The following is a 14,161-nucleotide window of genomic DNA, read 5'->3' on the forward strand; positions in this document are numbered from 1 at the left end:
TGTGGTGGGACAACAACTCCCAGCATACTCTTATGTGGCTCTGTGTGGTAGGACAACAACTCCCAGCATACTCCTATGTGGCTCTGTGTGGTAGGACAACAACTCCCAGCATACTCCTGTGTGGCTCTGTGTGGTAGGACAACAACTCCCAGAATACTCTTATGTAGCTCTGTGTGGTAGGACAACAACTCCCAGCATACTCCTGTGTGGCTCTGTGTGGTAGGACAACAACTCCCAGCATACTCCTGTGTGGCTCTGAGTGGTAGGACATCTCCCAGCATGCCCCTGTGTGGTAGGACAAAAACTCCCAGCATACTCCTTATGTGGCTCTGTGTGGTGGGACAACAACTCCCAGCATACTCCTGTGTGGCTCTGTGTGGTGGGACAACTCCCAGCATACTCCTATGTGGCTCTGTGTGGTGGGACAACAACTCCCAGCATACTCCTGTGTGGCTCTGTGTGGTGGGACAACAACTCCCAGCATACTCCTATGTGGCTCTCTGTGGTGGGACAACAACTCCCAGCATACTCCTGTGTGGTAGGACATCTTCCAGCATGCCCCTGTGTGGTAGGACAACAACTCCCAGCATGCTCCTGTGTGGCTCTGTGTGGTAGGATAACAACAACTCCCAGTGGTGGGTATGTGTGGTGTGTATGTGTATATGTGACTGTATGTGTGTCTGTGTTTGCAGGATATATATACTGTGCGTCTGTATGTGTCTGTGTAAGCAGTATATACACTGTGGGAGAGGTTCATCAAACATGGTGTAAAGTGAAACTGGCTCAGTTGTCCCTAGCAACCAAAGAGTCTGTGAGGAATGAAAGGTGGAATCTGATTGGTTGCTAGGGGCAACTGAGCCAGTTTCACTTTACACCATGTTTGATGAACCTCCCACGTGCGTCTGTATGTGTATATGTGACTGTATCTGTCCGTGTAAGCAGTATATACAGTGCGTGTCTCCAAGAGATAGGCTTGGGATGGGCTACAATCAGCCGGGGGGGGGGGGGGGGGGGGGGGGCGCCAAAAGAGTATTCTGCACAGGGCGCCATCTACCCTAAGGCCGGCCCTGGATAAGTGCTGGGTAGGATGTAGTAAAGTTGATAAGGTTGTACTGAGGTAGCATAGTAGAGAGGAGGGTGTCGTGAGAGTCTGAACCCAAGTAGTAATGTGCTCTGCCGGGATGTTGGAGTGTGTAGAAGGATAACTGTAGAAGAAGAAGAAACAACCTGTGCCCATGTATTGACCTTTTCCTATAGTCTTCACACCACCTTATGATCACTAGATTTGGTGGAACCGTACTAATGGGTGACACAGGCCCCAGACCTCGTTACCTGGGATGAGCGGAATGTTCAGGATTTTCTGTTACACCTGCGCTGCGAGATGGAGTTCATAGACTTTACGTAACTTTGCTCCACCAGGATCAGTTCCTAGCTCTCTGGCTCTTTTGCGGATACTGTCCTGCCCTGTAGTTACTCCTAGTCCTCGGCGTGGGTTGAGATCATCTATTGGCTAGTCCTCTCCTTAAGGGTGTAGCACTGCATCACACAACGTGTTGGTGCTTCAAGAAAGAAGTTGGTAACCAGGCAGTGTCCTGTGTACTACCCATGCAGGGTACTAAGTCTAAGGAAGAGTGCCAGGGCCCAGGCAAAACCACTGTGGAGAGCTATCTGAGCTGCATACTTTCTCCACAGAATCTCAACTAAGACTCCTCCCTCACCCAAGGGACTAACTTCCTAACCAGTGCGTGAGACGCGCTGTAGTTGGGTGGAAAGAGTGCAATAGAAGAACAGAAAGGGAAGAGGTGATAGGATAGAAAAAAACAGACATCCTACTAGTTCACAGAATCTGGTATACACAAACACAATAACCCTTTAAGACACTTCAGCTGTGCAGCTTCCACACTTCAGCTATACAATACAGCAACATCTAGTGGTCATCTCTAGTAACACTTAAGCTGCAATAGGACTACAAAAAGTACAGGATTTTATGAAGGGTGTGGATAATAGTAACACGCCTAGTGGGACACCACATAATCAGGGTCTTCACTCCTCTTGTGTGCTCCCTACTGTACCTCCTCATAGATTGTAAGCCCTTGTGATTAGGGTCCTCATTCCTCTTTGTCCTCCCTACCTCCTCATAGATTGTACGTTTAAATTGTTGATTGGTTTGTTATATTTAGCATATGATTTTTTCCTGTAAGGTTCTGCAGAATGCACATCACTATAGCAATAAAGATGACTATTATTATTGCATATAGCACAATATATATATAATAAGTCATAGTTTTCCTGGAGCACAACCCTTCCTATAATCTTCTTGCCATAGTCTTAATGATTAGGTCTTTATATTGTGCCAACCAAACATGACAGATGCTCAGCCCCACCATGCTCTATATTTGCCTATACCCTTTCTATACCGCGGCACTAAGTAGCTTCCTTTTCTTTTCTTTTCTTTTTTTTTTTTTTTTTTTTTTTTTTTTTACATCCAGCAGGTAAATGGGCTCAGTTTAATATGAAAGCACTTACTAGGACTGGCATGAGAGCGCTCATTTACTGCATTAGGCATCTAGAATCTGCAATTGATGGGAAAAGGCACAGAATTAACTATTTAGGGGTAGCTTCTATTTCAAGTATGTTTATTCTTAAAGGGACAGTCCACAATTTTCAATATACCTAAACGTCACGTATTTAACCACGGCTCTATTCTACTCTGTATGCACATGGACTCTATAGGTGATCTGCTGTAGCCATGGGGTCACTAGAATAGAAGGGAGAAGACACCGGGTTAAATCAAGTCCATTAGCATTCTGAGAAAGTGTTGGAAAATAAGCGAGTGATATCTGCTGAACGGTTTGACACAGCTTCACTCCGAACTCCTTTACCATCTGCAGAGAATCCATTATGAATTAATTCCTATAATTACCTCCTTGGGGCTGCTTTGTTGCGGAGCTCCCCGGCTGCTAGAGACGCAACTGTCTGAAAATCAACACTTTTATTAAAATCTACTCCGGGGAGGGGGAGGACTGTACAGCCGAGCATTAGGTTTTGTATAGACGTAAAACGTCCCCTCATTTCTGACCCCAGTCCCCTTCACTCTTGTATCTACCTTCCTTTGTATAAAAGACATGTAATGATAGGTTGTGGCAATGACTAACTCAGCTCTGCTGCTTTGTCTCATCTGTGCGCGGTACGACACTGCATTTGTGTTCAGCTTGTACAGTAAAGAGAGGAAATGCAGCGAATGTTCGGCCCATAGAGACAACTGATTCATCGGCTGGTAAAATAGAATAGCTATAAAAACTAGTAATGGCTATAAACATTATTTCTGCTATTATTATTATTATTATTATTATTATTATTAATATTATTATTATTATTAGTAGTAGTAGTAGTTATTGTTATCGCTGCTATTATTATGATTAGTAGCAATAGTACTTGTTGTCGTTGTTATAGTCGTAGTTTTGCTGTTGTTACCCCGTTAGGCTATGTTCACACACTGTTTTTTCAGCTCCGTTTAAAATGACGTCCGTCATTTTGAGTCCAAAATAACGGATGTTATTTAGCTGTCTGGCCTCCCCTTAGTGCAATGACATTATCCTTGTTTGGGGTTATTAATTGGCTTTAATTGAAAAGTCCATTGAATTTAATAGTAAAAACGGAGAAAGAACGGTGACAAATGAAAAACTGTGTGTGAAAAACTAATTTAAAAAGTCAGCTGTTTGCAAAAGACTTCAGAAAATAATGATCAGGTTCATTGTTTTGACGTCCACGGTAAAAAAAAAACGTTCGTTATTTAATACTGTGGAGGAGATTTATCAAACATGGTGTAAAGTGAAACTGGCTCAGTTGCCCCTAGCAACCAATCAGATTCCACCTTTCATTTTTTAAAGAGTCTGTGAGGAATGAAAGGTGGAATCTGATTGGTTGCTAGGGGCAACTGAGCCAGTTTCACTTTACACCATGTTTGATAAATCTCCCCCTTTGTGTGCATTGCACGTCCATCTTCCCTTTGACTGCAAATCGCGGCATCCGTGCGCGCCCGCATCAGAACTCCCCACTGTACACTATGGAGCGAGTGGCCGGAGCCGCTCGCTCCACTGTGCGCACTGTCAGGGTCTTCTGCGGCCGCTATTCAATGAATAGTGGCCGCAGAAAACTGACATGTCAGTTGTTTGCGGCACCGCGAGGGATCCCGGCTGGAGCGTATACTATGTGTGTATACGCTCCGGCCGGGATCCCATAGGCAGCAAAGGCATGTATATTTTTGTAATAATCACGGCCGTTGTACAATGTACATTCGTGCATTAATTCGCTGGTTCTGCTGTTACTTTATCTGGAAATTAGCCTACAGAACAAAAGCAAAACTCAATGGAATAGCTGTACATCTATGTATGGAGAAAATAATTAGAATGTAATAACTTAATGACCATGTGCAAAAACAATATTGTAACAAGCAAGCTGAGGCAAGGTTGCTAGGATACCGGGCATAATACCGTGTGTGCACCGGTGTATGCCGGACGCTGCTAAGTAAGCTGAGTAAATAAAACTTAAATGTAATTACTGAGAATTAAGTGTCTGTAATAAGCCGATAAAGGTGAAAAATAATGGCTGAAAGAGGAAACCAGCCATGTGACTGTGAGGAGGATCGCAGACTAAAAGGTGGCTAAACACTTGTAGTATACCTCACAGTTAGAGATCAGCGAACCAAGATTTGTTATGAACTTTGCCAAAGTTCAGACCGAGTTTGTAAAGATGGCGACTTCACAGTTTGATACACATAAAAAGCAAAAAAAAAAAAAAAAAGGTATACTTACCTGTACCTGTCCCCTGCCACCTCCAGCCTGCTCATCCAATCACTGGCTGAGACGGGACAGCGCCACGGGTAGTGATTGACTGAGCAGGCTGCCTCAGTCAATGATTCGCTGAGCAGGCTTTTGGCAGCTGCAGGGGACAACAGAGACCAGAGAAGGAGGACATTGGGGGAGCGCAGACAGGTAAGTATTGATGAGCAAACTTGCAACACCTAATAATTTAACTGTTTTAGTGCAGTTCATTTAAGGTGCGGTCCAGACAAGCCCAAACTTTACTTCAAAGTTCAGCGAACCTGCCGGACCAAACTTTTGAAAGGTTCACTCATCTCTACTCCTCTACCTCCTCTAATGCCTGATCACTCTTTCCTCTAATATCATCTGTCAGAAAGAATCAGGAGGACCCCATACACATTAGAAATGGTTCACAATGTATCAGAAGCTCAGTCACACAATCCTTTTCCATATTGCCGTTAGACTCACGCAGCAGTCCAGCCACCTCCATTTGCCAGTGCTAAATGAAAGCTCCCTATCCCTAGTTTGCCCGTCCAACTGAAATTTGCAGACTCAGTCAACTTCTTCTAATGTATAAGGCGCCCTATAGCAAAACATGGGTCAAGCCCTGTGCCCATTGCGGTGCCCTAAGTCAACCTTTACTTCCCCTACAAATTTAAAAATGGTAAAAGTAAAATATATATATATAATCCCTACGTTTTATAGGTGTTTTGCAGGGGTTTTTTTATCGTCTTGATCCATGGTAAGCTGATCAATAAGAAAATTCTGTGCATCAATGTAAATCATCACTATTGGAGGCATAGTAGCCTTTATAAATGGGCAGAGAGCAGAGAACAAAGGATTACACAGCGAGACCTGTGTGAAAGCCAGTATTCAGAGAGGTCAATGCTGACTTCAGAGTAGATATCCCGGTGATGTTGCTGTAAATTAACTCTTTGTTGTCCTGTTTTGGTGCCTCATCTCCCTCAACCCCTCCCCTCTCCATAAGAGAACCATGAAGACAGGGGGGAGAGCTTCAACTGCTTTTTCATAATAAAAATGCATGTTTAGGCTAATAAATCCAATTACAAAGTTTCTTAAAATCGCCTGTACTATTGATTTCTGCAAAAAAAATTTAATGACAGTGACACTTTAAGTACACTTAGGTTTTAAATCGAGGGATGTCTCAGTTTCCGTCCCTGCCGCATACACCTCTGCACACACTTACTATTTCTTGGTCTGCTAAGTGAAATATTGTCTTTACAAATTGCTATAAAGTAATTGCAGACTTGTTTCAGTACACCTATTCCATTGAGTTCTGCGTCTTTCTCCCAGAAACACCGTTGACAAATAATTTCCTATTTCAGCAAAAGAACATCAGAAGTAATGCGCTAATGTAGACGTGTGATGCATTCGAAAACAGATTTACAGCCTGTATTTTTATATTTGTACACACCCAGTAGGTTGATGTACAAAATGTGTCTTCTTGGTACTAGTTCTTGGAATGTTTTTTTTTTCTACAAGGTACACTCTCTCCTTTTCTTGTGCATTGTATTGGAGATTGTTCAATAAATATTGCTCTTACCTGATCCCTTTGGTCTGCTTAGAAAATGTGCTTCAAGTCAGAGCTGCACTGCAATTCAGTGTTATAAGGTATATTATAAGGGGCAGTATTATTACGTATAAGGTATATTATATGGGGAAGGGTTGTTAGGTATAAGGTAGGTTATAAGGGGCAGGGTTATTAGGTATAAGGTACATTATAAGGGGCAGGGTTATTAGGTATAAGGTATATTATAAGGGGCAGGGTTATTAGGTATAAGGTATATTATCAGGGGCAGGCTTATTAGGTATAAGGTATATTATAAGAGGCAGGGTTATTAGGTATAAGGTATATTATAAGGGGCAGGGTTATTAGATATAAGGTATATTATAAGGGACATGGTTACTAGGTATAAAGTATATTATAAGGGGCAGGCTTATTAGGTATAAGGTATATTATAAGGGACATGGTTACTAGGTATAAAGTATATTATAAGGGGCAGGCTTATTAGGTATAAGGTATATTATAAGAGGCAGGGTTATTAGGTATAAGGTATATTATAAGGGGCAGGGTTATTAGATATAAGGTATATTATAAGGGACATGGTTACTAGGTATAAGGTATATTGTAAGGGGCAGGCTTATTAGGTATAAGGTATATTATAAGAGACAGGGTTATTAGGTATAAGGTAGATTATAAGGGGCAGGTTATTAGGTATAAAGTAGATTATAAAGTGCAGGCTTATTAGGTATAAGGTATATTATAAGAAGCAGGGATTTTAGGTATAAGGTATATTATTAGGGGCATCGTTATTAGGTATAAGGTATATTATTAGGGGCAGGGTTATTAGGTATAAGGTAGATTATAGGGGGGAGGGTTATAAGGTATAAGGTAAATTATAAGAGTCATGGTTATTAGGTATAAGGTAGATAATAAGGGGCGGGGTTATTAGGTATAAGGTAGATTATAAGGGGCAGGGTTATAAGGTATAAGGTAGATTATAAGAGTCAGGGTTATTAGGTATAAGGTAGATTATAAGGGGTGGGGTTATTAGGTATAAGGTATATTATAAGGGGCAGGGTTACTAAGTATAAGGTAGATTATAAGGGGAAGGGATATTAGGTATAAGGTAGATTATAAGAGTCACGGTTATTAGATATAAGGTAGATTATAAGGGCAGCGTTATTAGATATAAGGTAGATTATAAGGGCAGCGTTATTAGGTATAAGGTAGATTATAGGGGGCACGGTTATTAGGTATAAAGTAGATTATAAGGGGCAGGGTTATAAGGTATAAGGTAGATTATAAAGGGCAGTGTTATTAGGTATAAGGTAGATTATAAGGGGCGGGGTTAAAAGGTATAAGGTAGATTACAAGGGGCAGGGTTATTAGGTATAAGGTAGATTATAAGAGACAGGGTTATTAGGTATAAGGTAGATTATAAATTATAACTGTCATTACCTTATACATGTGGAATCGATCTGGAGACCAAGCAGAGAGTAGTATGTGGCAGCCCGTTTCACTTTAATGCTGTCCATCATCTTTGTCCAGTGGACCCACACACTAATAAAGGAGCCATCTGGATGGAGATTGCTGCAAGCTGGTGGGTGAAATGCACTACTGCGTGTTTCCCTTGCTTCATTCTCCTGATCAATGGAGGTCACAGCAGTGAGACCACCGCCGATTAAAACTTTTGACATGTCCCTGTGACAGTTCTAAAAAGTTTTTTTGTTTAGTTTTTTTTTTTTTTAATGAATCTTAAAGGGATTTTCCAGGCAATATGCACTGACATCCGATACCCCCTCAGATCAGCTGTTCTGCACCTGCACTTTGTTCACTGTATAGCGATGGCGAGGTGTAACTGCAGCTCAGCTCCTGTTTGAGGAAAGGCAACTGGTCCGGCTGGTTTCTGGGGGTGCACCAAGTGTTCCTTGATCTTGCAGTGGCCAGGGCTTCACCGCCCTGGCCGATCGGCTCAGGTGTGCTATATTGATATTAACTGACTGGACGGACGGCACTGCCAGTCAGCTTTTGTATGAAATCTGGGGCTGGGACTCCAGTCTCCATAAGCATACTTCTCTCTGTGTCTCTCTGCCTGTTATAGAGCCTCATTCCTCAGTGTCACTAAGCTACAGTTTATATCCTGGTTACGTAGTTTCCTTAGTACCATAGTACATGGTTTCCCTGACTTTGGCTTGACTTCCTGACGATTTTGTCCATTTGACCATTTGTTTCTGACCCGGCTAGACGACTCCAAGTATATTGGGGGAGATTTATTAAACTGGTGTAAAGTAGAATTGTCTCAGTTGCCCCTAGCAACCAGATTCCACCTTGAGGAAAGAAAGGTGGAATCTGATTGGTTGCTAGGGGCAACTGAGACACTTCTACTTTACACCATGTTTGATAAATCTGGTCCATTGTGTTTGTTTGTCTTTGTCTCTGTGTTGCACCCATCTAGGTTAGTTACCCCCTGCTGCCTAGGGACAGTGGGACGGACCCTGCCTCACCTGTCTTGTATCCTTCAGTCCCAACCTAACAGGACCCTTCTCTATGAACCACAAAAGCCCTTCTGAAAAAACTCCCAGAGGACTTGGACCATCCATGGAATAAAAGGACAATGATTCATCTGAAAAAAATAACAGCACAGAAAAACCTCAATAGCAACAAAAGCATAAAAAAGGCATATACAGTGGTACCTTGGTTTAAGAGTAACTTGGTTTAAAAGCGTTTTGGTTTAAGAGCTCCGTTTTTTGAAACTGTGACTTGGTGTAAGAGCATTGCTTTGGTTTAAGAGCTCCCTGTACTGGGTCGGAGGGGGAGTGGAGGAGGGACATGGTCTGCATAGCGGGGTCTACAGCCCTGTACTCTGACCCAGGAAGTCTCCCTCACCTTCCAAATCATAGCAGATCCACTTCAGGCTGGGGCTTACATCAGGGGACAGGACTGTGGAGGTAATCTCTCCATAGCTGTAACCCCTCTCTCCCCGGACAGAGAGCGCTGCATGTATGTGCGCACATCTTCCCTGCTCATTCCTTCATGCTCCCTGTAGTCTGTCAGCCCTTGTGTTTCCCATCCTCTCCATTACTGTACAGTAACTTATAATATCACATATTCTGCTGTTTCTGAATTCTGTTTGTTTCATCTGTTTTACATGTTATTCAGAATAATAAATCATTATTTTTGGGGTGTGGAACCAATTGTCTGCATTTCTAAAATTTCTTATGGGAAAATTTGCTTTGGTTTAAGAGTGGATTTGGATTACAAGCGCGGTCCCGGAACGAATTATGCTCGTAATCCAAGCCACCACTGTACTAAAATATGATTTTACTATGGTGTTTGCTGCAGTTTCACCAGTGCTCGCAGTGCAGCTGAGTGCCAGGTGTGTACGTGGTCTTACATACAGGAACCAGCTTACACCTCAGTTTTAAGAGGAAAGACGAATCTATCTACACAGAGAAGAAGATAAACACTTATAACCATGCATTATCCTCGATTTTATGTTCTTTGGTTTTTATGTCATCCGAGAAGTCCTAAAATCAAAAGCATTAAATGGAAACACTTCCTAAGAATCTAATGTCTATAATGACCCCATTGATGGAGATGAATAGCATTGAGCAGGGACGGTGAAAAGGCTGATGCCTCTTATACAGGAAGAAAATTGCAGTGGCTTCACCTAATTCCCTTTGATGGTTTGTATGAAAGGTTTGGACGCCCATTTTCCTTTCAATAGGCGATAGGAGAGAGCACTGAGCCATGGAGACATCACAGCAGACGGTCCACGTCCAGTCACTAGGTCAGGAGTAGGGTCAAGAAATACACATATGAGATATGTGTACTGTATATGGAGGCTGGCGTTTCATCTTATGATATACAGTATGTCAAGGTTATAGGCATGACTTTATGTTAGAACCCCACAATGTCAGTCATGTCTGGACAGCCTATAGCTGCCTTGGCATGCTGAGATTTGTAGTTGCAGCTGCAGGGCCACAAATTGTATCGTCGTGAAACATTCTACGTGAAACATATACAATTCCATGCAGTACTGGAGACAAATGCTGTCACAATGATGTTGATCAGTGATCTCTAGCTGTTGTGAAACTATGACTTCCAGCATGCCTGGACAGCTATTTACTGTTTGAGGATGGGGGCTCGATTCACACGTAGTAATAGTGCGTCCGTATGTACGGATGTAATAGTGAGGCCGTATATTTGATGTTTCGTGTGTATGCTGGGAAGTATAGGATATGCGGCTGCACAGTGCACACTCCGTATGAGTTTCTGGCCTGATTGTATCCGGGTCCGTAAAAAATGAGCAAGACCATTATTTCCGGGCCGAAATGGTCCAAGTCGACCGTAGGAAGTAACATTCGGGCCTGGCGGAACCTCTGATTACTGCCGGATCAATCTGGATTCTCATTAGAATAATTCATCAATGCGTAACGCCCCTTCAGTTTAAAAGGCCCAAGTGAATGGGCTTCAATAGGTGACCATCCTTTTAGGTGTCCCGATCTGGAGCGATGGCACGGCGAGCGGAGCATGGTGGTGCTGGTCGTGGGCGACGTGGTTCCTGGCAGCGGGACATTGATGTTCCACGCCTGATCGCAGAGGTAAGTTTGATCGAAGAATTACACTCATCTTTCTAGAATGGTTTTACTTGGAAAATAGGATGTGTAGTCTCTTTCTGTGTATCTATTTATCCCTCTCTCTATCTATATATCTATGTAAATATATGTCTAATAATATGTAATGTATGCGAACCCAAATACATATCTCTGTTAATATATTTATGTGATGTGTTAAAATGTTTTACTTGGACTTAGAAATGCACATGGTCGTCTCGGCCAACCAAAACGCACCTAAGCCACATGTAACACACATATGAATGTCAACACTGTTAGTGGTCTTAAATATAATCGTTTTAGTCATGCGACACGGGCGTGGGAATGTGGCCTGCAAAAAACCACAAAGTATCGTCATGTGTTTCCTTATCTGCTATAGTATTAATTTCTAGTGCAGTTCCCATATAAAACCACTACTTACATATGTCGAATTTAGTATCCCTATTGAGTGTAGGGTTGTTTGATTTCTTACATGTATCAATTGTATTTAATAACAGTGACATGTGTACAAATGTAGACAATTTTTCTGCACAAATCAGTATAGTGCGTTTTGGATGCGTTTTTTGTGTGATATAGTGCATGTGAATCTGAGTAAGCGTGCGCACTACACCGTACACAGTATAGTCAAGTAATGTTTGTGGAATCTTTTGCAAATCGAGTCGAGCAAGGTTGCGTTTTGGATGCGTTTTTCATGTAGCTCGTTTTTGCACGTAGTTTCATGTTATTGTGTGCTCCTCCTCGAATGTTCGACCTAATGCTATACCTAACCTTACATGTATTTAATTATTAAAATATATTTGTCACTCTATATCAGCGACTGTTTAATACATAAATGTTGACCATAGTTATTACAAAATGTCGAGATCTCTAACCATAGTCGTTGTGACATGTTTTATCCACACACTAAGATAACAAAACACCACACACACACCAGAACAAACACCGCAGCAGTGAAATAGTTAGCTTCACTCGTTTGCACATGTGTTCATGTATTTTCGAAACAATGTTGATTTTCTCTTTCATCAGGTGTGAATGCAAAGCTGGCATTGATCTGGTCTTGTGGCCTACTAATTAGTGCTAGTTAAGATACAAAGCCTTTCCTAAATTCAATCATTAGACACCAATCTTGGTATGTTTTCAGAAGTGTGTTCAAAGAGTTCTGGCATTCCTTGGTTTAGTGAGTCTTGGCTCAGTGGTTATTAGGTTGTGTTCCTTAGATGACACAGGTGGTCTGTTGGAATCCCAACACCACTCTATGTAATGTCATAATGGAAAACATGTTCTTATTCTAATCGATGTAGACACACAGAGAGGTGAAGTCAGATGGAGATGTCTAGTGATTTCTGTCTTTCTATATAATTTTTCAGGTGCGGTCCCGTCCCCATTTGTGGGACTTGACTGTGCGTGGCTACCACGACCGCGTCCTGCGTCGCGAGACGTGGGAGACGATAGCGGCTGTGGTAGTCCCACAGTGGGGCGATGTGACGGACAGCGAGCAGCTGCGGATGGGTATGTCGTGTTGTCAAATAATGTATGACATAAAATTGTGAGAACAATGTCCGATATTTCTACCAAGACCTCGAAATATCTATCAATTATTAAAATCTATCTATTTCTAATAAATCTTTGCTTTTGTCAGTCCGAGCAGTGGAGACACGCTGGTCTAGTGTCAGGGACCAGTACCAACGGGCGATACGCACGGAGGAGAGGGGTGGGGAGCCGATCTCCATGCGCTATGCGCCTTTGTTGGATTTTATCCCGAGCCGCAGTCAACGGCAGTAAGTATATTTTTCTTATTCCATAATGTATATAGTATCATATAGTGTACAATATGTAATACATGAGATAAAATGTTATATGGGAGTAATGAATTTTAATTCTGCCTTTGGTTGTTCAGCAGAACCTGGTCCATACTCACTAGCAGATAATCTCATCCGATTTCACCAATCTGCCTCTTTATGTATATGTTTTATAGGAATGTGCAGACAATTATCTTTAATGTATCCCGATAATTTGACTACATACACTATTGCCATTCTTTATAAGGCCCTAGTTGTGTCATGTTTGTTAGCCTTCATGCTGGTGTATGTGACTGTCCAGAGAGGGTTAATGTATCCTGACCAATCACAATAGTCCCCTTTGCTCACACTCAAACAAATGCTTACACACCACTCTGACTCGTGCTTCAACATCCTGTCATTTCTCTAAAATATGTTAGTTTCTGTCATGGCGCTAGAACAACATCTCGTGATTTTTGCAGATCACGGTCACTCCCTCAGTTGTTTAGCGTGTGCTGTAGGTGGCAGAGCCAGTAAGCATGGTGAATGAAATGGCTGTTTCTATGCAGCGGATAATGTTTTATATTTAGTGTCCTACAGTACTAAGCAGTCCGAGAGCTGTTCTCCGGCCCACACTATTCACTTCCTTTATACTCAATGCTGGGCGGCCTGCTGCTCTGTCACTGTCTCAGTGTGGCCTGCGGGGATCTATGACAGGTACACAGGCCTCTTACTGGCCGCTTGTGTATCTGGTCACATGACTAACTCAGGCTCCTCTCCCTGCTGGGCCACATTAAAAAACACTTGTTGTTGTGTTGTCACCAGAATGGTTCCATGCCCACAACATGCCCTGAAGATGAGAGCATTGTTTCCACACTCAGAACGGGGAACATTTTTGGCTAATGTTTTTTTGTTTAAGTTTATTAGAAAACACTAATGTGAATGAGTTAATATAAATAGTTGTATGTCCTAACATAGGATGCGCATAGTACTACATAATGTCTTCGTGTTACCAAAACACACATTTCGACATACTGTATGTTATCAAAACTTAAACATTCGATATATGAAGTACCTTTATGAATGTGTCCATATTAGCTAACCTTTCTGTCTCTCCACAGAACCAGTGGCAATTTCTCAGACCCACCGGGAGGACAGGATGCTGCTGGTTCTGATGTTGCAGCATCCCAGCAGGAGGGGGATAGTGCCACGCCACCGCCATCACAGGAGCCTGGCAGTCCTACTCTTTCTGAGGGCACGGAGCCGATGCCAGGACCTTCTGGCTCGACTTCCATGCACGAAGAGGAGGAGGCTGCAGCACCATCAACATCTGGTGCAGGTCCTAGTGGTGTGCCCCTGGCAGCTCGGCCACGTCAGCCACTCACGAGGCCCACTACTACCACCACCAGGAGGCGTCGG

General features: G+C 42.6%; 1 long non-coding RNA gene across 1 annotated transcript; it reads left to right on the plus strand.

The window, feature by feature from the left end:
• Positions 1 to 12,426: 12,426 nt before the first annotated feature.
• LOC138784849 (uncharacterized) lies at positions 12,427 to 14,161 on the plus strand. The gene is made up of 3 exons (XR_011361964.1): positions 12,427 to 12,473; positions 12,604 to 12,742; positions 13,864 to 14,161. It is a non-coding gene; the product is annotated as an uncharacterized lncRNA (long non-coding RNA).

The sequence above is a fragment of the Dendropsophus ebraccatus genome, chromosome 2 (genome assembly GCF_027789765.1).
Source record: "Dendropsophus ebraccatus isolate aDenEbr1 chromosome 2, aDenEbr1.pat, whole genome shotgun sequence".
In the NCBI taxonomy this organism is placed as follows: domain Eukaryota; kingdom Metazoa; phylum Chordata; class Amphibia; order Anura; family Hylidae; genus Dendropsophus; species Dendropsophus ebraccatus.